Here is a 25,189-nt window from a genome sequence, read left to right as displayed (position 1 = left end):
ATATTTTCACCTGTTTGGTCCAAACCATTTTGGATTCTAAATATAAGATTTTCAGCATAGTTTGTTTACATCTGAGATGTACTTATTTATACATTGGTTTAATAGAAGTTTATTGAACACTTAGGCTCTGGGGTAAGCAGTGACGTGGACCTTTAGGAATGCCCTCAAAATCATACTCATCCAATTGGGACTTCCAATGAAGAATCATCCATGCAGCCAGACTGTGAAGACTGGGACAGTGCTCACGGGCAGGACTTGGAAAATCCTGACAATGGACTCTGAAACAAGAGAAAACTGTGAGGAAGGACTGAAAGTAATGAGCTCATTGATTCTTTTTTTTTCTTCAAGTTTTTATTTAAATTCCACCTTGTTAACATACAATGTAATATTAGTTTCAGATATAGAATTTAGTGATTCATCACTTACATACAATATTCAATGCTCATCACAAGTGCCCTCCTTAATATCCATCACCCATGTGGCCTATCCCCCCCACCTCCCCTTCAGCAATCCTCAGTTTGTTCTCTATGGTTAAGAGTCTGTTTTCTATTATATGGTCTCATTCATTTGGGGATTATGAAAATTAGTGAAAGGGAATAAAGGGAAAGGAGAGAAACTGAGTGAAAATATCAGTGAGGGTGACAAAACATGAGAGGCCCCTAACTCTGGGAAATGAACAGGGGTAGTGGAAGGAGAAATGGGCAGGGGGTTGGGGTGATTGGGTGAGGGGCAATGAGGGGGGCACTTGGTGGGATGAGCACTGGGTGTTATGCTATATGTTGGCAAATTGAACTCCAATAAAAATTTTTTTTTAAAAAAGAGTGTTTTCTGGTTTGCCTCTCTCTTTTTTCTGCCACATTCATTGTTTTGTTTCTTAAATTGTACATATGAGTGAAATAATATTGTATTGTCTTTTTTGACTGACATACTTTGTTTAGCATAATACTCTCTAGCTCGATCCATGTCATTGCAAATGGAAGATTTTATTCTTCTTTATGGCTGAGTAATATTCCATCATATATATATTCCATTTTGCATGCATACAGGTACACCACATCTTCTTTACCCATTCATCAGTTGATGGACATTTAGGCTCTTCCATCACTTGGGTATTTTTGATAAGGCTGCTATAAATAGAATGGCTAAATTTAACAGCACAGGAAACAACAGATGTTAGCAAGGACGTAGAGAAAGGGGAACCCTCTTGCACTGTTGTTGGGAATGAAAACTGGTATAGCAACTCTGGAAAATGAGTTCATTGACTCTTAAAGAGTGTCCCTCAGAGTTAGTTGAAACTTCAGCCACGGGACCCTCAGCTGAAAGGAAGTTTATGAAAGAACTTAAGGATATTTCTTCTGAAGATTTGAAGACTCTTGTAAATGATTACAATCTTTTGGGACTGTTTAAAGCATTCTTGTTGGTATAAAGGGAAATGGACCAAATGAGCTCTGTCTTATTAGGCATTTAACTAGCTATAATGCTATTTGCACTGTTGTTCTAGACCACTTTTAAACTCTTTAGCTGCAAGAGAGGAAACTTCTCTCTTCACCTCTCATGTCTACATGACTAAAGGAAAAATGCCTTACCGTCACTAACTTCATTGTCAATGAAGTGAAGCAAGAAATGCTAATAGAAAGGAAGCAAACTGGAGGAAGATTTGAAAGCTTTTCTTTGACTCTGTTAACATGGCTAATTCTAGGTAAAGGGAAAGTGGCTTTATTTTTACACTAACTTAATTGGCAATCATTTGAGGTTGAGCTGCAGTTTTGTGGTTGGTTGTATTTTAATGTACACAATCAGCTTGATCATTCAGAAGCATGGGAGATGCTGAATGTTACATTTTCACATCTATCAGCATAGATGGGTTTAATAATTGAATGGTCAAACTCAATTGTGGAGATAATCTGTGAACTCTTAATTAGTTTATAGAAATTATAGGTACAGCCATGTGATAAATTTTTTTGGGGGGGGAGTGGTGAGTCCAGCTTGTAGATGCAATCGCATTATTCTGTACCTCTGCCCTGTGCACAAGTACCAGAGTAAGAGGCCTATTATATTAATATTGTGCCAATACGTCACTGGCAATTAAAACACCAGAAACACTAAAACAAAAGTATATTTGTCAAAGTAAAGAATAAAACATTTAAAAAATATTATTTTATTTATTAGCTTTTTGCCACAATTGAGTTACATTATTTTTTTTTTAATTTTTTATTTATTTATGATAGTCACAGAGAGAGAGAGAGAGAGAGGCAGAGACACAGGCAGAGAGAGAAGCAGGCTCCATGCACCAGGAGCCTGACGTGGGATTCGATCCCGGGTCTCCAGGATCACGCCCTGGGCCAAAGGCAGGCACTAAACCGCTGCGCCACCCAGGGATCCCGAGTTACGTTATTTTTAAAGCTTTATTAAAGTATACTTGACATAAACATCATATATTTAAATGTAGACTTTGATACGTTTTGGCATATGTATACACTAGTAAAACCATCACCACAGTCAAGATCAATGAATATATATTCCTAAAAGTTTCTTTGTGCCTCTTTGTAATCTCTCCTTTATTTTCATCCCACCCTCCTTCTAGTCCTGGGAAACTACTGATCTGTTTTGGGTCACTAAAATTTATTTTCCATTTTATAGAATGTTACATAAATGGAATAAGATGCATACTTTTGTTTGTTTGGCTTCTTTCAGTTTAATTATTTTGAGTTAATCTGTGTTGTTGCATGTATATAGCAGGAGTGTGCTCTTTTTTATTTATGAGTAAATTAATTTCTTTTTATTGCTGAGTAATAATCCACTGTATGGATATAACTATTCATTTATCCATTCATTGGTTGATGGGCATTTGGGTTGTTTCCAGTTTTGGCTAATACAGATGAAGCTACTGTGAATGTTCCTTTACCAATATTTGTAAAGACATATGCTTTTATTTCTCTCTTTATTAAAAAAGAAAAGATTTATTTACTTGAGAGAGAAAGAAAGGGAAAGCGAGAGAGAACATGAGCAGGAGGGCCAGAGGAAGAAAGAGGGAATATCACAAATAGACTTTGTGCTGAGTGCAGAACCCCATGCAGGGCTGTCTCTTGTGACCCTGAGTTTACAACTGAAGCCAAAACCAAAGGTCAGATGCTCAACCACTGCACCACCCAGGCCCCCCTGCTTTTATTTCTCTTAGCTAAATGCCTAGGAATGGAATCACTGAGTTTTTTTTGGTAGATGTATGTTTAACTTAAAACTGTCATGCTGTTTTCAAAAGTGATTGTACAATTTATTATTCCTTCCATCAGTATATGAAAATCCTTGGAGCTCCACATCCTCACCAACATTTGCTATAAGAAGTCTTTTTAATTTTAGCCAGTGTACTGGCAATGTACTGAGATCTCATCATAGTTTTAATTTGCACTTCCCTAAGGACTAATATTGGGCATCTTTTGATGTGCTTGTCATCTATATATCTCCTTTGATCATATACCTATTCAAATCTTTTACCCATTTAAAAAAGTGATTTGTCTTCTAATTGAACTGTAAGAATTCTTCAAACATTCTAGACACGTTTTTTTTTCATACATGTGCTTTGCAAATGGCTTCCCCTAGTCTGAGGTTTACCCTTCATTTTTGTAGTGGTGTCTTTAAAAGAGCAAAATTTTAATTTTGATGGCATCGTTTATCTTATATTTTGTGATTTTTACTATTAAATCTTTGCTAAATATAAGGTGATTAGGAAATTTTCTGGTTTCTTCTAAAATTTCTATAATTTTAACCATTAAATGTAGGTATGTGATTAAATTTGAATTAACTTTATACTACAAATCATTGCTTAGCAAAATTTTTAAAAGACCTAAATAATGCAAAGATATATTCATGGAGCATATTGTTAGTTCTCAATTTGATCTATAAGTTCAACCCAATCCTAATGAGAATCTAAGCAGCTTTTTTTTTGTAAAAATTGATAGGCTGGTGGTAAAGTTTATATTGAAAGGACCTAAAGTAGCCAAAATAACCTTAAAAAAGAACAAATTTGGGGGCAGCCCTGGTGGCTTAGTGTTTTAGCGCCACCTTCAGCCCGAGGTGTGATCCTGGAGACCTGGGGTCGAGTCCCACATCAGGTTCCCTGCATGGAGCCTGCTTCTCCCTCTGCCTCTCTCTCTCTCTCTCTCTATCTCTCTTGAATAAATAAAATCTTTTTTTTTTTTTTTAAAGAACAAATTTGGATGACTTATATTACCTGATATTAAGACATACTATAAAACTATGGTAACTAAGGGAATATGGAATTGGTGTATAAATGAACAGAGATTAATGAAACAGCATATAGAATCCAGAAATAAACCCGCATATGTATGGTCAGTTGATTTTCAACATGTGTGCCAAGACATTTTAATGGAAGAAAGGATAATTTTCACAAATGGTGCTGGAACAATTGTATATTTGTAGGCAATGAAATGAACCTTCACTTTGTAGACATTTTACCAAGTCATTATCAAGAACCTAATAAAACACCGGCTTGAATGTTTTAAAATAACAAATAAATGATTTGAATGTTTTGTTACGAAAAAAGTTTAAAAGTTTGACTTATCACTAGCTAACACAATTATATAATTGGTAATCTATATTGGCAAATACAATTCATCAGTCTCTGGCTTGCCTTCTGTAAAATTGTGCAAAAAAAAATCCAATGTAACTCCAATATACAGAAAATGGAAACAGCCAAGAGAGTCACATGCTCTGTCGTTCTGTCTACATAGGCAAACAAATTTATGAATACATATTTTAAATGGTTGAAAAAATATTAGGTTGTTTTGAAACAGTTTGCTAAGTCAATCAAACAGAACTTTTTCATGTCATTTATATATGTGTGTATATATATATATATATATATATATATATATATATACCATTTTTTTTGTGTGTCCAGAGGAGCCTGTAGTAGTAAGTACAAAATTGAGATATGAAGGCAGGAGAAAGAATTTCTTAAATTCTAAGGAAGAATTTATTTATTTGTGATCAGTCCTCTTAATACTATTTATATGTGACTGTCCATTCTCTGGCGATCGCCATTTCATAACAAAATAATAAAAAACCTGTTTTCCTTCTTTATAAGACTTTTTCCCATTTAAACTAAATGCAGATTTGCCAGAGTCCTTGCTGCTTTCCATGCCAGTAGATGGCATTCTTATTCTTGTTTTTAATCGTCTTACATCTGTGATAAATGTAAAGCTGTGGGCTGGACTTCAATTTAGTTGTGGTACCCACAGTCCAAATTCAGGAGGAACAACTTATGATGAACATAGAAAGGAGAGGCACACACTTAAGATAAAGGTAAAAATGCAGTCCTTGGAAAACTGAGATGTGTCCAGAAAATTGCCACTTCTTATTTTTTACTTAACTGGTTAGTGTCAGGTCTAGTGAGGATAGGAGTTTTTGGAAGAGGAAGGGTCTTGTGTTTGGATGTTTTGGATGTTCCCTGTTCATCTGGTTGCTTGGTCCTGATGACTCTCCTTTGATCTAGCCCCTGTGCACAGTTGGAGTTCCTTTTCCAATTCTTCAGATGCTGTTGACCACCCACCCCATAGCACAGACCCTCCTTCAGGGATATCTTATCCGCAGGAGGGCAACCTGTGCTAACCTTCTTGCTTGCTACTCTCACTGCCATCTGACTTCCTCACTGAGAGCACCTGTGAATGACAGGATTCCTTCCACATCCTCCACATGGAGCCACTGCAATCTCAGGGCCACCATTTCAGGCCTGCTGGCTATATGTGCTCCACTGCCCTTTTATTCTGCTGTAATTACCATATTCTGGGTGGGAGTATGGTGCAAAGTGGCATCTTCTCAGGGTTCCAAGTGGGAATTAGGCCTAGAAGGGCCCTGTCTTTAGCTTACCTTCTGTCTTTCTAGGATGGCTGCATAGTCACTACGTCTTCTGGGTCCAGTCATACATTTCCTTCTACTTTTTACCTTCAAATTTAGGTAGAAATTGTTTTAGGCAATACCTTCCGATAAAATTAGTTTATGATCTTTCTTAGGTCTGCAACTCACAGATTCAGCAATACTCTGCACAATGAGCCCTTTGTTCATTTACTTTTCAAATCATCCTGTCTACACTGTGGAACATCTTGATACAAGTGTCTCCATTATTGATTTATCTGGGGACTCCTAGGTAGCCCACATTTTGTTTGATAACCACATCACCATACTATACTACTGCCCTTTTATTCCTGTCTTTTGTTCATTTGTCTATTGAACTATTTTCTCATGGATTTGAATTAACTATTAATACGTCTCAGTTATGATTAGGAAAATTGAGAACCAGAGAGGCCATGTCTCATGAAGGATCTCAGAGGTGGAACTACATAGATAGATCTAAGACCAGAGCCCGAATCTTCTGACCAGAACTTTACTATTATGTTATATTATTATTACCTCATAAATTACCCCATTGTTTTTTTAACTGGAAGTCTGTGTACAGATAATCTTTTTAAAAAATTAAGTGTTGATGCAAATCAATTCAGTAGGGCCTGATTGTGATTGTGTCTTGCTGAAGTTATATACTGAATTTCTAAACTCGCAGACCTATGAGGAGGGGAGACCCCACTTAAGTTACAGTCACCTTATGATGCCCAGCCCAAGGAAGCCTTTCAAATATACCCATAGTTCTTCAGACACCATGATCCATGGCCTTCCTTGGTTTCTTAATACATATTTATCCATTCTTGTAGTTAGGCTTTGTTTACTGCATTGTCTGACTTTTCTTTCTTCTTTTTTTTTAACATATAAAAGTTTCCATTGCCTAGATCTTCCGATACTGTTTTGGAACAATCCATCTTGCCTGGAACCAGATAATAATGTAAATCAAATATGTAACACAAAAACAGAAACAGTTTTATTGTCTTCTCTTGATGTAGCAGGTTCTATATAATGGGGAGAAAATTCACATCTTCTATACAAAATTAGAAAAAAAAAGTTCTATATTAGGTATAAATTTTATGATCCAATCCCCTCAATTTGAGTCCTTCTGATCTATGTAACTTATTCTTTCTAAATCAAGAAAAGAGCATTAGGCGTAATGGTTGAGTTGTGAATGATAAACTCTGTGTGTATTAGGGAGAGAAGGCATATGTAGCAATTGACTTAACTAGGTGAGCAGCCCTGGGCACATTTATGTCTGAGATCCAAATCAAGCCCTTAACAGGCAAGATTCTTTAATATAAATGAGAAATAGGCTTTATCCTGCCATAATGACCTGCAGCCTCTCAGACATGACTCTCCACAGACCGATCACTCCACACAAAGGTTGGCTAGCTCACGGAAGCTATTATCTTTTATTTATGCAGATCAGATTGTGACAATCCTTGGAATTCTTTGTTTTATCTTCTTTTAAAAAAATACTTCTGGTATGGTCCTTTTTTCCTTTTTCTGTATAGGCAACTCCCCAAACAAACATTTTCATGACTTTCCAAGTCATTGAATGAAAATATTAGAGTATAATTTGGTTAGCTTGTATTATTCCACAAAGAAAAGAAAACTGTTTTAATTTTGGAGGCTACTAGATAAAGGAAGAGGGAAAAATTCCATAATTTTTAAAACCACACAGGAATCCATGTATTGTGCCAACATCCTAACCAGCACCAAATCCCAGTAGTTTATACTTCCATTATTTAATGTGCCCTCTGGAGTTTTGGATGTAGCTCAGAAAAAAATTTTTTAAACAAAATTTTTTACATATGACCCTAATTTCAATGGATGTGCTTTGAAAAAACTTAGCTTTCTTCCTTTAACATTTCCCATTAGTCAATATTAGCTACATATTCATGGGTAAGAATTTAAATAGCACACATCTTATAAAAAAAATACCAGGGCGACTTTTTTTTTTTTTTTTAATGGGTGTGCTTCCGGAGATCTTTCCCTCTTGGGGAGTTGGGGAAAAATGTTCAACAGTAGGAGTTGAAAGAAAAAGAGAATATCACTTCTGAGTGTGGCAGTTTAGTTTCCATTGAATATTACCTCTTCTTCTTCTTCTTCTTCTTTTTTTTTTCCTGTAGTGCTGTTCTTTCTAGCTTTTATCTAAGCCAAGTCGCAAGGCAAGAGGCCCACTGAGAAATCAGGAACAACCATTGTAGGAAGGATTTTCCCAGTTGATTTGGGGGATGCTGAATTCAGCTGACATCCTCAGGGTTCTTATTCCTGCATTTAATCCATAGCATTTTATTGAATGCTAATTATTATGTCTCAGTTATCCTGATAGATGTTATGGGGGATATAAGAAAATCAAAGATGATTTTTGCCTTTATTCATTTAGTTGATAAACACTGGTTATTCATTGGCAAAACAACAATGAACCAGCCCCACTGATCTTTTCAATCTGGTGTGGAAGACAACCTAAAAAGGTAGTGATGGATGTTTCAGAAGCAGGGTAAGTTGTATTGGCTGCCATACAAGTAGAAGTGCCACGTGCTATGGGAGTGTACAATTCAGGATACCAGCTTAGTGTGCAAGGGCTAGCAAAGGTCTACCTGAAGTAATAAAATGTACCTTGAGCTCAGAAGCATGAGACCAAGTTAGAGCTTGGGGTGGTATCCCTTAATAGTGTCCTAGGAAGATGGGACACAGGCTGAGTTGAATGGTGGCATTGGAGGAACTAAAGAAAAGCTCAGTACTAGGTAAAACTCAGTTTCTTTTTCTCATTCCAGTAGTGAGTTTTGAGGACTGCTCTTTAGTGGCCATGAGTGGCTTCCTTAAGTGACTGGAAGAGGTGATCTGCATTAGGGGCAACTTGCCACATGTAATTCACATCTCACTGTGAGGAGGGGAGGCTCCTGGAAGCAGAGGATGGAGGAGGGGAAAGACAATTCAGAAACTAAATTGTTTGGGATGGAGTTAATATAAAGAAACAGCAACCCATAAAATATTAATTGATGATAAGAGGAAAATGTCTCTCCACAACCAAGGACTAATTGAGCTCCTGAGAGTGGACATGGATTGTATTTCAGACTTCTTGTCAGTCATTATTAACAGCCAGCTAGGAATGAATTTTTATTGCTGGTTGAAGGCTGAGAATTAAGAACATGGGATTTGGGGCAGGGAAGTCTCTTTAGAGAATGGGGTAGAGAATGTGGACTAAATTACTGAGTCAGAGAGGGAGAATGTGTTAGAAGACCCTGGCCGCCAGAGGCTCTGGAGGACAGGGGGCTTTAGCTCCAGCACTCATTCATCTTGTGACTACCTGAGATCATTTAACACAACAATTTACATATCTGATTGCAACTGAGAGCAGAGGCCTCTTAATTTCCTAAGACCGAAGTTTACCATAGTTTCCTCTGCCCATGCAGAAGCCACTTCCTACCACAAGAAAGGAAATTGCAGTATTAGTAGGAAGAAATGTGGTCGAGATCAGGAGTGAGGTGTGATGGAGTAGTTCTGCAAGGGTATTACCTGAGGGTCCTCAGGAAGGACAACATTTTTCTTGCAACTGTCATAGGATATAACTAAACTGCATTGCATTCATGGTAAGTTATTGTAGTTAGAGCATTTTTTAAATTCCTTTAAAAAATACACTAAAAATCAAGAGTCCCTCTAGACAAACTGTTCTTAAAAAAAAACTTTCATAGTTTTCACTTACGATGGATCAAGAATTATTCAAAAATTTTCATGATAAGGAAACTACAGAACAGATCATATTTACTACATTCATGTAGTAAAGCTGTGGTGAAGTCCCTAACATGAAGTGGAGATGCTAGGAACTTGGAAATAAAACTAGTTAGATAAAAGCAGGAAGAGAGGGAAAATATACATGAAAATAATGATAATTAAAGAAACCCCAAACTTATCTAAGCACTCATGCTTGGATCTTCTTCAACAGGACTTGTCATCTTGGAGTGACTTTAATCCTTCCATGCTGGCTTTGACGAATTGATGCTAAATTTTAAAATGGATGATTTTCATGATTATACTAATCCCTGAAAATATCCATCAAATCAGAAATTTCTGCATTCCAGCTCTCTTTGCAGGGCACACATATGAGAATACAGTCCTTATTTATTGTGTTCTGGGTAAGGGAGCTATCTTGTTCACGTGTGAGAAACTCTAATGCATCCTGCACATTTAAAGTGCCCTCTGAAGCTTTCTGCTTCACAAACTCTCCCTCTTTCCCTGTTACCTCTAAATTTTTCATACTGTCTCGAGCATCTCTCAAAGAATTGCAAATTCTGGCTGGAACATGATTAATTTAGCATGTGGCCTCTTCCGATGGAGTGCTCTGCCGTCCATCCTCCTTATACAAGTCTACCTCTCTTCTTGGCTCTTAGCAGGAAAAGTGAATTAAGGCAAAGGCCCAGGCTGTTCAGCTGTGCTGCTTGAAAATGAATTTTTACTGGCAGTGCCACAAAGGCAAAACTGTGGTGTTGCAAAAGTGAAATTACAATATACAGTTGATATTATTTTAGTTGCAAAGCTCAGTCACCCCATTTCTGCCTCACAGTTTGCCAAGGGAACATCTATTATTCTTTATTTGGAGGTGAAAGGCAAAACAGACATTTCTCCTCCATAAAGTCTCCCTACCTTTATTTTGTTCATTTTTCTGGCAACTTCATTATTCATTTCATCAGCTAATATTTTCAGTGAGAAGGTCACCTCCTTTTACTATTGAGAGGAGAGGCACATTTATTTCCCTTGTTGGAATTCTTTTAATAGAACTCAACTTAGCTGAGCCATGAAGGCCACACTCACAAATGGCTTCCAGTGGTGCTTAACAAGGAAACTTGCTTCAGAATATCTTTGAGACTTGGACCCCATAATTTTTATGAAGAAGGACAGTAAAAATCATAAACCTCTCTTTTGGAAGAATTTTGGCAGTTCACTTGAATATACCTCCTATAATTTAATTACTTACTTGCTTAAAAATACTCTTTGTGTAAGGGATGAGATTATTAGGTATATAAACTAATCAGCAAGTGCCTGGCATGTCGTTAAGGACTCAATCCATGTTAGTGATGGTGATGATGATGATGATGATGATAAGTATAAGGATGAAGAGGAGGAAAAGGAGTATAGAATGCTAGATGTTTGAAAGTATCACCAAACAACTGGTTGGTAAGACAAAGCTGAGTTTACTTATACTGTGATAAGGTGGGAGGGGTGATGGTAGGGGGCAGGGAACCACCTCACAAGAACTCTAATAATGAATGGAAGTCTGATTTAAGGCAAGGTCTTTCAAGTTTAGAAGGTAGTGGAGGTTGGAGTAGCTGGCAGACAGCAATATGGGGATGTGGGAGGAGGATGTTCACTGGGATTAAGAGGAGATCATGATGTGATAGTTTAGGATGGGTGGAGTTAAGAGTTTTGAAGGGTCTTGAAAAGTAAACAGTCATTGGATTGAACATTGAAAAGTTGAATATTTTGATGTTCACTTAAGCAGGATTTTCAGGAAGTTCCTGAAACTAACAATAAAGTTATTTGCAACATTTTTCTCTTTTAAAAATATAGATATTATTTATTTATTCATGAGAGACACACAGAGAGAGGCAGAGGCACAGGCAGAGGAAGAAGCAGGCTCCTTTTGAGGAGCCTGTTGCGGGACTTGATCCCAGGACCCTGGAATCACGACTTGAGCTGAAGACAGATGCTCAACCACTGAGCTACCCACATGACCCTACAACTTTTTTCTTCCTGGGCAAGTTTTCTGAAGTAGTAAAGTAACATCAAGGAAGGCAGTGAAATAATAAAGTTATGTTAGTGAAGATGGCCACTAGTAAAGCATGCTAACATCATGGTAAATTGTATGGGTATAGATTGCTTAGATTCTTCTTCTTCCTCATCTTCCTCCTCATTCTGGAGTTTTGAAGATGAAGTTATTTACTATTAGGGATTTAGTTATTTGAGGTATGTGTGTGTGTGATAATATGGTATATGTTCTGTGCCGAGTTAAAAAGAAAGCTATGCCAGGCTTTTTTTGGGGGAAAAAAACCAAAACAACTTTTTCCCAAGGCTCATTTCAAATCTTGACTTCCTGTAGAGTCTGACCAAAGTGCTGGAGAACTGGACATCCTCCAAAATGTAGCTCCTCTGTGGACACTCTCAGGTATCCCTGTGAAATATTAGGATTTGCTGCTTTCTTGTCTCCCTCTCCTCACACTGTGAAATCCTCAGAGTAGGATTTGCATCAGCTTACTGCCATTGAATACTTTTCTGCCTCATGCCAGGGACTGTACTATATGCTGAAGATACAATGAAGAATAAGAAGCAGTGCCTGCCCTCTTTGGGGTCTCATTTTAGTAGAGAAAGTAAACAAAATAATGATAATTTATTCACCTTTTAATGTTTCTATATTCTGAATAGAGCATTGCACCTCATAGGGTTCCAGTGAATCTGTGATGAATGAATAAATGGCTGCATACCCATGAGCTGGGTGTGAAATGATATTTTTTTGTAGTTTTATTTTCCTAGGAAATTTTTTATATATCTCATTTATTGCTCCTTTTCTAAAAAATTGCCTTTTATATCATATAAATAGTTTATTTTTTTTACTTTTTACTTTTTGCTGTTGTTACTAGGTTGTCTTTAAAAACATGGGTATATATAATTTTATTGTATATTCTGAGCAAAAATTTCCTACTGGTTTTATGGATTATAAATATCTTTGTGTATGGTTTGTGTATCACTTTAATATATTGCCTTTGTGCTCCAGAAAGTTTAATTTTAGTTAATTAATTAATCTTTATTTATGGCCAGTGCTTTTTTGGTGCCTTATGTAAGAAAAACTTCCTACCTTGATGTGATAGAGACACTCTTTATTTTTTTCAGAGTTTTGAATTTTTGCTTCTTGAATTTATTTTGCTTAATTTACTTGAAATTGATTTTTGTGTGTGGTATAAAATAAACATCTCTCTTTATTTTAGTTCCCTCTCATGCATATGCTGATTAGTATATGTGAATACCTAAGAGAGGGCCTTCTGCAAACCTCTGAAGTTTCTTTCTTTGCACTGTTTTCTCCTCTCTTATTTTGTCCCACTTAACTGTAACCTCCTTGGTGTCTCTGAATTGTCAACTCTCCATCTCCTTAACTCAAGTTGTTCACTGGGCTATGCCTGAGTTCCTTCTCTGTGTGCTGGAAATGCTCTGAATGCAGTAAGCTGGGCAATCTTCGGTCTCCCCTCATTTGTTTTACATTTCTCAGAGATTATTGTTTTCAGTTGTCTGATATTCAGTCTCCTGAACACCTTTGTTTCATATATTTTGTCCTTTTTTTTTTTGGTTGTTTCAGACTGAAGGGTAAATCTGGTCTCTGTTATTCCATCTTGCCCAGAAGCAGAAGTCTGAAGTGAGGAATGAGAATTGAACTACTTAGGATGTGAAACTGGAGCAGATCAGTCTGGAAGAGATAATTTTATCGATTAACAATCTGAAAGGAGGCCCACAAAAATTCATACAAGTAGCTCAGGAAATGGAGGGCTGGCGAAGTGATTTTGTCACCATTATCTGTGTACCAAACAGTTATCACTGTCCAGGAAATCAGATGATAGGTTGGATTGCATTCTCCCAGAACTCTGGCATTACATTTGGAAAGACAAGATTAAAAGGATCTTTTTTTTCTCCTCTGAGTGTTCTTAGGACCTAGGAGGAAGGCTGTGGTTTCAGCTAGGATAGACTCAGAGTGGTTCTAGGCAAAGAAGCAGACTTTCTGAGAAAGGAGGCCTAAATTAGTTTGAGGTTTCCTAAGACTCCCTCTCTAAAGTCCCACAGCCTCACTTCCACCACAGTCCAGTGGTAAAAAGCATCACAGGGCCAACCCAGAGCCAAAAGAGGGGACACAGAGGAATGAATATCAGTGTAGAGAAATGAAAAAGAAAATGAGAAGGACAGGGGCACCTGAGTGGCTCCGTCAGTTGAGTGTCTGCCTTCAGCCCAGAGTCCTGGGATCAAGCCCCACATTGCTGATATGACCTTTAAAAAATGTAATTTGTACATCTCTGAGGTAGATATTAGCCTGTTGATAAAGAACAGTTTATTTGACTTATTTACTTGATAGTGATGGTGAACTTGGCTATGACCAGCACAAGGTGTAATAGATTCCACTTCACAAACTTTGCTGGGATATTTGTCTGAACTTAAGCAGGTTACAGTGTAATGGGAAAGACAAGTGAACCTAAGTGTCTGCAGTACAGGGTAGAAAGTGTAAGTATTGATGGGAAGGTCCAGACATATGAAAGCATGGGAGAGGGATACATTAATTTTAGTCACAGAAATCAGGAAAAGATCATGAAGGTTTCTTAGAGCTGTTTAGCCGTATGGGTAAGATTTCAAGAAGTCTTCATTTGTTTGGGGCTGGAGAGAGGTGGGGCAAAAAACATTCTAGAAAGAAGAATGCAGTGCAAACACTACAAAGTAGGAAGATATTTGAATAAATATTGAGCAGGGAGCCTGCTTCTTCCCCTCCCCCTGCCTCTCCACCCCACTTGTGCACTTGGTCTCTCTCTTTCTCTTTTTCCCCTTTTCCTCAAATAAATAAATCTTTAAAAATAAATAAAATAAAATGAGAAAGAATGTGGCCAGATTGTGAGAATCTTGAATGCTGGGTATCATCAAAGGGAAATTAAAGGCCCTGTGCCTAGGATTAATAAAGTGAAACCAGTGTTTTAGGAAGAATAGCCTGGTGGTGATATGTGTTCTGATTAGAAAAGGGAGTACAGGGATCCCTGGGTGGCACAGCAGTTTGGCGCCTGCCTTTGGCCCAGGGCGCGATCCTGGAGACCTGGGATCGAATCCCACGTCGGGCTCCCGGTGCATGGAGCCTGCTTCTCCCTCTGCCTGTGTCTCTGCCTCTCTCTCTCTCTCTCTCTGTGTGACTATCATAAATAAATAAAAATTAAAAAAAAAAGAAAGAAAAGGGAGTACAGATGCAGATGGAGATGTTAGGAGGCTATTGCAGTTATAATTTAGGTGTGAGGAGGTGGAACCAGAACAAAGTGGATGCAATGCAGATAGAAAGCGAAGGGAAACTTCTAGGATATTTTGATTATGATTGGACATGTCAGAATCTTGCCTAGTATAAAGATGTGTTTCCCTTGGCACATGATAGGTATGAAAACAAAATAAAGAATTATGCCATGTCAAGAAATATATTAAGCCAAGACATTTCAAGGATTCATAAGAACAAGAGAGACAGAACATGGGACCTATTAATCAAAGTGGGGAGCAGGAAGGAAGTAACAGAGAATAGAAACAGTAGAAATAAAAAATGAGAACAGGGACAATGATCATACCCAATGAGAAAGAACCTAAATTACATGGGGGTGGGGAGATATTCACAGAGGAGGAATTAAAAAAAAAAGACACTTTATAGAATACATACCATTCTGTATAAACTAACAGAGAATCAGGTAGGACATAAATCTCCATGACACCACTTAAATATAATAGTATAATAATTGGTTTTCATTATTGATAACACATTCATTCATTTAATAAACATTTCTAAGTATTTACTGTGTACACAAAATGTACTCACCTCTGACACCATTTTGTGCAAGGAAATTTTAAAAGACCCTCAAACCCTGCCATCATGAAATTTAGTGACAGATGTGTACAGAAAGACTTGTAACATCCCAAGATAGGTACTAAAATGGTGTTAGGAGAAACGTACTTGAAACACAGAGGAGGGGTGAATAACTTTTCCTGAGAGTATCAGAGATGATTTCACTGGACTTGAGGTTATCAGTAGGAATAGAAGTTGGGCAATTGGAGAAGGTGGGTCATTCCATTCCAGGTAGTGGCAAAGATAAGGAGGCTTTTGAAAGTGTGGTGGAGGGACACCTGGGTGGCTCAGTCGGTGAAGTGTTGACTTCATCTCAGGGTCCTGGGATTGAGCCCTGTGTCAAGTTCTGTGCTTAGTGAGAAGTCTGCTTCTTCCTCTCCTTCTGTCCCTTCCCCTGGTTTTGCTCCCTCCATCTCTCAAATAAATAAATAAAATTTTAAAAGAAAAAGGAAATGTGGATTGGAAGACCAACAAAAAGGCTCATGTAGTCTGATCACCAAGGTGAGAAAGTTGGAAAATCATTTAAACTATTAAAATGTATTTGAAATCTTTGGTACCCAAAGGGTTAAACTTCCAGTTATCTTGGAAGCTTGTTGGCTCACATCACAGCGCCTTACACTACCCACACTACCCAAGCTCAAGTGTTTCTTAGTGTTATTTACTACCATTGTCTATTCCTAATTTCTTTCTTTCCTTCATTACAGTGCTGTGACCACTATAACACTTGTAGAATTTTTACAAGAGGCTTATGTATCCCCATGTGTTTTCAAATGTTAGCAAACTAGATTGGTACAGGCAGAATGAAGTCGCGTGTTGGGTATTCTTGGGATAGCCTAGGTAACTTTGGAAAAATTGGGAGAGGCAGATCAATCAATTTGTATCTGCAAATTGTGACAGGAAATGCCCTTGACTTTCATAAATCCCTGCGTTAAGAGTTACCAACCAGCATGGAATAAGAATGTAGAATGCAAAGTCATCCAGATAAGACCGCCATCTTTGAGTTACCCACCAGCTTCTTAAAACAGTAGTAATATTCTACTTCATTAGCTTTATCCAAAGCATGAAGACTGTTATTTGAAGTATGTTCTTTGGATAAGTCTTTTATTCAGATTAATACTAGTATATATTCTTTGTAGATAAACTTGCAGTTCTGAAAGTACTGCTGCATCTATTATTTGACTCCTTTTCTATAAGAGTTAGGTAGGCATTTTCTTCCCTATTTTACAGACTAGAAAACTGAGGTTCAAGTATAGGGCTTTGTCTAAGCCCAAGCAGTTCATAAGTGGAGGAGAGAAGATCTGAACTTAAATCTTTTGACTTCAAGCATTGTGTCTTGCTAGGGCGCATTAGCTTCTTCCTGCAATTTCCTATAATAAAGGATAATTTAAAAAAAGGATAATTCCTGGTAATTCTGACTTAACTTTAAATCTTTATTGTCAATGCTGATAGATATAATTTTAAAAGTTAGGGCATTTAAGCACATGATAATTATAGATACCAATAACTTTACTAAGGATATGACCTTTAAAAAATGTAATTTGTACATTTCTGAGGTAGACATTAGCCTGTTGATAAAGAACAGTTTATTTGACTTATTTACTTGATAGTGATGGTGAACTTGGCTATGACCAGCACAAGGTGTAATAGATTCCACTCCACAAACTTTGCTGGGATATTTATCTGAACTTAAGCAGGTTACAGTGTAATGGGAAAGACAAGTAAACCCAAGTGTCTGCAGTACAGGGTAGAAAGTGTAAGTATTGATGGGAAGGTCCAGACATATGAAAGCATGGGAGAGGGATACATTAATTTTAGTCACAGAAATCAGGAAAAGATCATGAAGGTTTCTTAGAGCTGTTTAGCCATATGGGTAAGATTTCAAGAAGTCTTCATTTGTTTGGGGCTGGAGAGAGGTGGGGCAAAAAACATTCTAGAAAGAAGAATGCAGTGCAAACACTACAAAGTAGGAAGATATTTGAATAAATACTTATAATCTGATGTCACTGTGGCAGAACATGATTGAAAAAGGTATAGGGCAAGAAACAATAGCACAGGGTATTGGGGGCAGGTCATGGAGGCCAGTAAGTGCTTCTGCAGTGTTTGTTGTTCAAACTCAGGAAGACATCAAGAATTGGGGCTGAAGAGAGACGTAACAGAGCTGTGTGTGAGGAAGGTGGTCCCAGGGGTGGTTTACAGAAAGGATGAGAATGGGAAGACTGACCTGAGTGTAGGCTAAGTTGTGAAGAGGAAGGTAGCTCACAAGAGGCAGACAGCCAGGTGAGATGCCAATGAGGTCCACTCAGGAAGTGACAATAGGAACAAAAGAAAGACTGTCAGGGAGAATAATAAGGTGGTGAGAGTCCGGGAGAGGTAGGAGCAAAAGACGGTGTTGAGATTTCCAGCTTAGATGAGAGTGAGGATGGTGAAGATAGAGATGAATTAAGGGAGTGTGGAACCAACAGCATATGGGTAAAAAGAATGTTTTTATGTTTCTGGTTTCTTTTAAAAATTTCATAGTATTTTAGTTTTGTGAAGAAAGCACAATAATACTGTTTCTTTTGGGGAAAAATAATGGGTAGGCAGGAACTATGTGTTTTGTAGACTATGATTTATGGCGCACAGTGGTTGGGTAAATTTTGCTCTCTTTGGCCTAAGCTCTCAAAGAGGGCTCTTGCTGGGACACACATTCCAATTTTGTGTTTCTGTATTTTACAAGGGAATTGAAACACACCACTTCAGAGTGAATTAGGAGTGAGTTTGTACATTTTTCTGCTTAGTGGAACTCAAATAGTTTCCCAGGGAATACGTTCTCTGTTTTTCCAACACCTTTCCCTTATTCCCCAAACAGATTACCACGTGTCTCTCATATTTCCCCCAGTGTCATCAGAGTGAGAGCGCCAGGGAGAGATCAAACAGAGGGCATGATAATTTTACACTTGAGACTGTGATATGTAGGATCTGAAGTTTCTAAACTCCTCAAGACTCTTGGGTGCAAGGTATCTTTTGTGTTCTAGCACAAAACTAACACAGCCCATGGAGTAATCCCTAAAGGTATCTGGGCCCCTACACTCTGCCTCTGAAAGCTCTTATTGTTCAGCATTTGGAAACATATATTGTTTCCTCAATGCCCAGTTTCCCATTTGTAACATGTTGTAATTGAAAAGAAAGCCTTTGTTAATATTCAACAGGACTAACACTAGGAAACATAGATGCAGTTTCTCTTACCTCTCCTTTTAACACTTTTTCCCATATTTAATCTCGTGGGAGTCCCTCCTCTCTCTCTTTCACCCTCTATCTAACTACTCACAGACTGAGAAATATAACTTTCCTGAGCAACAACTGGAAGAAATTCTCCAATCTAAAGACAGTATCACCCAGAAGAGCTAGCTGATTAATCTCATTTGGAAGCAGCAACTTCAGAAGTTATATAGATTTGCAAAAGGCTGCTTGCCTAGTAGTGTTGAAAATTTACATGCATTACACCCAGAAATGCCCAGAAAAATAAGCAGTCTGATCTAGAAGGTAACTAAAGTTCTAAACTAGTTTACATCCTGTTTGATATAATTTAAATAGCTCATTTCTTTGTGTTTGCGCTCCCTCCTCCTCTACCCCAAGATGATATCTCTCTGTTCTGGGAACTTATTAGAATGTCTTCTGACAGGAGAGTGAGGAGTTCTTGAAATTTCCTGCAAAGGGCTTGGCCTGTCCCTTTGCTGCTCTGTCCTGTGGCAGGGTCCTCTGTTTTGCAGGTAGCTGCTGCCCCACTGGCCATCCAGGCTGCTGTCTGTATGATCTGATCTCTCTTCCATGGCTGGGACCTGAAACCCCTCTATGCCTGGGCTGGCCCCATCGTAGATCTCAGGGAGCTCCCAACCAAACACACAGCTGGTTGGAGGTATTTGGAGCATCCTGGGCCCTGTTCATACCTCTGGAACTCAAGATCAGCCAAGAAAGCACTACCTTCTGCCTGTGCACCCTGCAGGTTGTTTGCTGTGGCTGAGTGTTGTTCAAATGTGTTGCCTTTAAGGCCTATCAGTTCACTGTGCAATATCCTGGTGACAGTGGGAGAAAGATGGACACCACTCTTGATATGTATTTGGGCCTCTGTCTTCTCATCATACATTATCTAGTAGGGCAACTATGTAATTCCATGTCCAAGCTGGGACACCTTTTTTTTTTTTTTTTTTTTTTAGAAAATTAAATTTTTAAAAAGGTTTCATTTAAGTTCGAAGTAGTTAACATACAATATAATATTAGTTTGGGGTGTATACACTGACTCAACACTTTCATATATCACCTGTTGCTCATCATAGCAAGTGTACTCCTTAATCCTCATCACCTTTTTAAACCATCCCCCCATCCACCTCCTTTCTAGTAACTATCACAAACTGGGATACTTTTGAGACTGAAAGGGAGTGCTAAAATAACTTAAATATACAATATTTTGAAATATGCTTTACTGAATGACACATTGGTTTTATTATTTTTGATGTCATTATCAAATAGTTCTATTAAAATTATTTCAAAATAAAATTCTTTGGCTACATATTAATATAATATATATCCATAAAATTAAAATAATATATATCTATAACATATATATCCCATGAAAATGGGAAGAAATAGTCCCCCTACTGGTGAGCTGAATCTGGAAGAATGTTAGATCCACATACCTAAGAAAGTCTCCAGTGCAGGATCAGGCATTCAGAGGTGAGGGCTACAGAGCTAAAGGGTCTCCGTGTCAGGGCTGACTCATTTGCTGTGGGTTTCCAGGTCTTGATCACATCAAGAGACACCAGGTCACGCACTTGGCAGCTTTGATTGCCAGGGGCCAATCGCCACCTGCCACACAAGGTTACATCACTGTAAAGGCAAAGAGCCAATTAATCCCGTATTATTATATGATCAGCTCTAGACTGCATGTTTCACTGAGCACAGTCCAGAGATGATTGGGCTTTGGGTCTTTTGACATCTTTGTAGGAACATTCGGAGAGAGCTAGAAGGCACACATTAGAGAGGAAACTCCTAGAACAATAGAGATCAAGGTAGAAAGGAGGACAGATCTCACAGAGTTCTTTTACTCCTGAGGTCTGATGCCCTCAGATGATGAAAAGCACACCCTAGACTCTTCCAAGGGGTGGACCCCCTTAAAAGTAGTGAAATACCAGAGTTAGCATGATAATCGTGACCTAGGAAATGCTGCCTCATAGAAAACAGACTGAAAAAAAAAAAGAAAGAAAAGAGACTAGCAATGTTGGAATTAAGCAAACAATATGATATTAAAGTATGTCAGATTAAAGAAGTGAAACAGAGAAAGTAGGTGGCTCAGTGATTGAGCATCTGCCTTTGGCTCAGGGTATGATCCCGGAGTCCCAGGATCAAGTCCCACATCAGGCTTCCTGCATGGAGCCTGCTTGTCCCTCTGCCTGCATCTCTGCCCCTCTCTCTGTGTGTGTCTCATGAATAACTAAATTAAAAATCTTAAGTTTTTTCAAATGAGTTGGAATAACTTTCTGAGTACCGTCATTAGAGGTCTAGCTTCAACTCTGACCAAAGTTTTCAAGTAATTATAGTGGTCCCCACTCATCTGCAGTTTTGCTTTTGGCAGTTTTGTGGCCAGTGGCATCAAGCATGGTCTGATAGCTGACGATCCTTCTTCTGATGGATCATCAGAAGGTCAACGGTAGCCTTCTACCGTTTTCTACCAATGCTTTGTCACAGAGTGTACATCATTTTCTTCACTTTCTCTTACCATGTAGGCATTTTATTATCTCATTTTGTCATAAGAAGAAGGGTGAATACGGTACAATAATATTTTGAGAGAGAGAGAGGGTATGTGTGTATGAAGGAGAGAGAGAGAGAGAGAGAGAGAGAGACCACACTCATGTTACTATTATTATAGTATGTTGTAAGACTGGGGGGTCTTAGATCATATACCCCCATGGATAAGGAAAGACTACTGTAATATGCTAGAAATAGTGTGTGATTCCTATTTTTCTAAATAAAACTGAAACTGAAAATGCTAACTTTCAGTTTTCACTGGGGTAATGCAGAAGTTCTGGAAGTAGAAATTCAAATTACAAAACCTAGCCCAGTTCTATGTGACAGGGGTTCTTATGGAAATGGATCCATTAGCAGTTAGTGGGGACCTTATGTGAGCTCTTTTACCAGACTGGTTTTCAGTGGGTTCAATTGAAGCTGGAAGCTGGGCAGCATCTAGATTATGAAGGTCCTCTCAGTCCTTTTATGGACATTGAGTATTTTTATGGGGGAGAAGATAGGGAATAACCACAGAGGTTTAAGCAGTAGAGGCATTGATGAAATTTGTGTTTTAAGAGATCACTCTGGCGCCATTCTGAGGAAAAACAGGGCAGTGGCAATAAGCTGATCAATATTTCTGGGATGATGGCCAGAAAAGGAGTAAAAGTCTCCAGAAAACAGCATTTATTTGAAACCAAAGGGCATCAGTCCATGTCAGAAGAGGCTGTGTGAGGTCAAGGCATAGCAAGGTGAGTCTAACACTCTAGAGGACATTAAAGAACAGAAGCCCAGAGGAGATACCTGTTAATTTTTTACTCATGCTGAATTTCTCTAGCTAAAGGGTTTTTCTTTTTTTCCTGCCCAAATATGCCCTTATTACTTTGAACCTCTGGTTAATTCTAAGATTTTTTTCAAACTGAAAGTCAGTTTTCTTTTTTTTATTTAGATGATATTGGTATCTTGAACCTCTCAGCAAACATCAAGATAGAAACCTTGAACTGAATTATTTAAAAAAGGAAGCATGCCATTGTTTTATAGAACTAAATATAAAAATCTACCAGAAGCAATAATAGAAAATGGATATAATTTTAAAACAAATGTCAATTGGGTTATAAAAAACGTAAACATTTACAAACATGTTTCAGCAAATTATGTTTTATCTCCTGGCAAACTCATATTTTGTAGAGTAGGGATGATGCCTCATTTGTGATTCTATATCCTGAGAAGTTCTGGTCTCTCCCCTGTCTCCTAATTGCACACATTTTCCCTAGCTTGCATCACTCTTGGTCATCTCCAGTATTTAGTACAATTTGAATTCCTATCCTTTGTTATTTTAAAAAACAAGACAGAAAAAATATTCATTTTAACTTTTTTTGCATGGATTTATTTTAAAACTTGCATGGTTCACATACTAGAACTCTGCCAGTGGAGATTTTGCAGTAAGGATGCTTTATTTAAGGGGCTGTATTCTATTACAGAGTATCTTGTGACTTGCCTTAAGGAAAATGTCTGTATCCCCCAGATTGTTTGATTGCAGCTCTTGTTTTTGACTCTTTATAGCTGGCTGTCTCTTTATGCTATCTGGTGTCGGCTACAGTGGGCAGCGGAGAGGTATCTGCTCTGCAGCTCGCTGATGTCAGGGTCTTGGCAAGCTCAGATTCCAGGTCTTATCTGCCCTGTCAGGAGTACTTATTTGTCCTGCTATGTCTCCCACATTTCCCACATCAGAATCCTAAGAGTCAGAATAACAGCTACAAAGCAGTCATTTTTTCAAAATCTGTCTTGTGCATTCTAAGGACCTAACACTCATGGCAAATTTCTTTCCAGCAATTCTAGGAGTCCTTAGGGAGTGCTTTGTGCCATGTAGTTTTACTTACAAATGTGTCCAGCATTTTCCTCCTCTCTTGATCTGATTTGCTTCAATAATGTGCCTACTTCCTGGGAAACTATACATGGCTACCCTGCCCCTATTGCTCCCAGCAATGCCATCTCTGAGACTCGTGCCACTGAAGGAGGCCTGGGCAAATAATGCCACCTGTGTCCTCATAATGCTGGTGTCCACTCAAGAAAAGTTCTCAACAGAGGACTCTTTTGTTACCACAAGTTTTGGTGCCAATACTGTGAATGCTATGCTCTGAGTGAGGAGAGGGTTAATCTTTTTCTAACTGTCCCCATGCTTAGGACTTAGATATCATTTATTGAGGCCTCCATGACAATCCTTGCTCCATCTCTGGGTGGTACAGGATTCTGGGTCTCCCAGGTGTTGTCTGAAGTGAACGTGGTATGTAGATGTATATGGTGTGTGCAAGTGTATGTGTGAGGATGTGTGTGGGTGTCCTTGTGTATAAGAGAACAAGCTCAAGGGACAGATGCCCAGGGGCCTGTTAGTTAGTCCTAGGCACATGGATGATGGAAACCAATGTGGTCTGTATTTTTCTTCCTATCCTTTTGAATGGTTTGAATTTTAAAAATAAGCACATCTTACTAGGTTAGATTAGGGTTAGGGCTAGGGGTAGGGTTAGGGGTTAGGGTTAGGGTTAGTATTAATAAGGGAAAGAGCTGTTAGAAAAAAAGACTGAATGTTTGTATTGTTCCCAAATTCATATGTTGAAACCTAACCCCCTTATATGATGAAATTTGGAGGTAAGGTCTTTGGGAAGTGATTAGGTCATGAAGGTAGAGCCCTGGCAAATAGAAGTAGCCCCTTTATCAGAGAGCTACTTCATCTCTTCCACCATGTAATGACACAGCAAAAAGATGGTGGTCTATGAGCCAGTAAGTGGGTCTCACCAGACACTAAATGTGCTACACCTTCATCTTGGACTTCCCAGTGACCAGGACTGTGAGAAATAAATGTCCATTGCTCATAAGCCACCCAGACCACAGTATTCTGCTAAAGGAGCCTAAATAGATGAAAGAGGTTAAGAGGAGGCATTCCTCAGCTTCCACAGGAAAGAGCCTGTTCCTGTGAGTGGTCAGTGAGAGAGAGAAACTCAGTGTAGGTGGTCTGAGTAAGTGGGGCTGCAACAGGGGGATCCTGAGGGTGGATGAGGGATGTAGGGGAGTGAATTGAAGGCTGACCCAGGATATCTTCAGAAGAAGGATACACCTCTATTAGCCATCCATTGTTTTGTCCAAGACTCTGAATGGTGCAGTGTACACTGTTAATTCTGTTACTGGGAAAGGCTGAAGGGTGCACTCAATCTATCATAATAGTGATGTTCTCATGTGCTACCTCCTTTCTTGGTACATATCCAGGACTCCTTTCACCACGACCTCTTTCAAGTTAATTAATTATTTTATTCTTTTGGTTTTTTTAAAAGATTTTATTTTTTTCCTAACAGAGAGCATGAGCACAAGCAGGTGGAGCGGCAGAGGGAGAGGGAGAAGCAGGCTCTCTGCTGAGCAGGTAGCCCGATGCGGGGCTAAATCCCAGGACCCTGGGATCATGACCTGAGCTGAAGGCAGATGCTTAACCAACTGAGCCAACCAGGTGCCAGGTACCAACTTAATTTAGTACTTTATAGTATTTCTGTATATGTCTGTGTGCTCTATTAAATTTTAAATTGCTTTTGAGCGTAGGAGCTGTATCTTATTTTTACTTCTCCAGAATTTAGTACTGTAATTTACACATAGTAGGTACTCAAAATGTGTTACATTAAAACATATATAAGGGGCACCTGAGTGGCTCAGTCAGTTGAGCGTCTCTTGGTTTCAGCTTAGGTCACGGTCTCAGGGTCCTGTGATCAAGCCCTGTATTGGGCTCCTCTCCCTGTGCCTACTCCTGTGCTTGTGCACTCTCTCTCTCTCATAAATAAATGAAATCTTTAAAAAAATAAATATAACATATATAAAGTGAGGAAATATTTCATTTATTTCACTAGTGTGTCAAGGGCT

The 25,189-nt window shown here is 38.5% G+C and overlaps 1 long non-coding RNA gene across 1 annotated transcript; it reads right to left on the bottom strand.

The window, feature by feature from the left end:
- Nucleotides 1-131: 131 nt before the first annotated feature.
- On the bottom strand, nucleotides 132-23,295 carry LOC119865209. Its single transcript, XR_005376429.1, has 3 exons — nucleotides 23,170-23,295; nucleotides 20,206-20,395; nucleotides 132-278 (listed from the first exon to the last, which is right to left on the bottom strand). It is a non-coding gene; the product is annotated as an uncharacterized LOC119865209 (long non-coding RNA).
- Nucleotides 23,296-25,189: the final 1,894 nt, after the last annotated feature.

This window comes from Canis lupus, chromosome 22, assembly GCF_011100685.1.
Source record: "Canis lupus familiaris isolate Mischka breed German Shepherd chromosome 22, alternate assembly UU_Cfam_GSD_1.0, whole genome shotgun sequence".
Taxonomy (NCBI): Eukaryota; Metazoa; Chordata; class Mammalia; order Carnivora; family Canidae; genus Canis; species Canis lupus.
The sequence above is the reverse complement of the archived record's forward strand: the minus strand, read 5'-3'. Positions and strand labels throughout refer to the sequence as shown.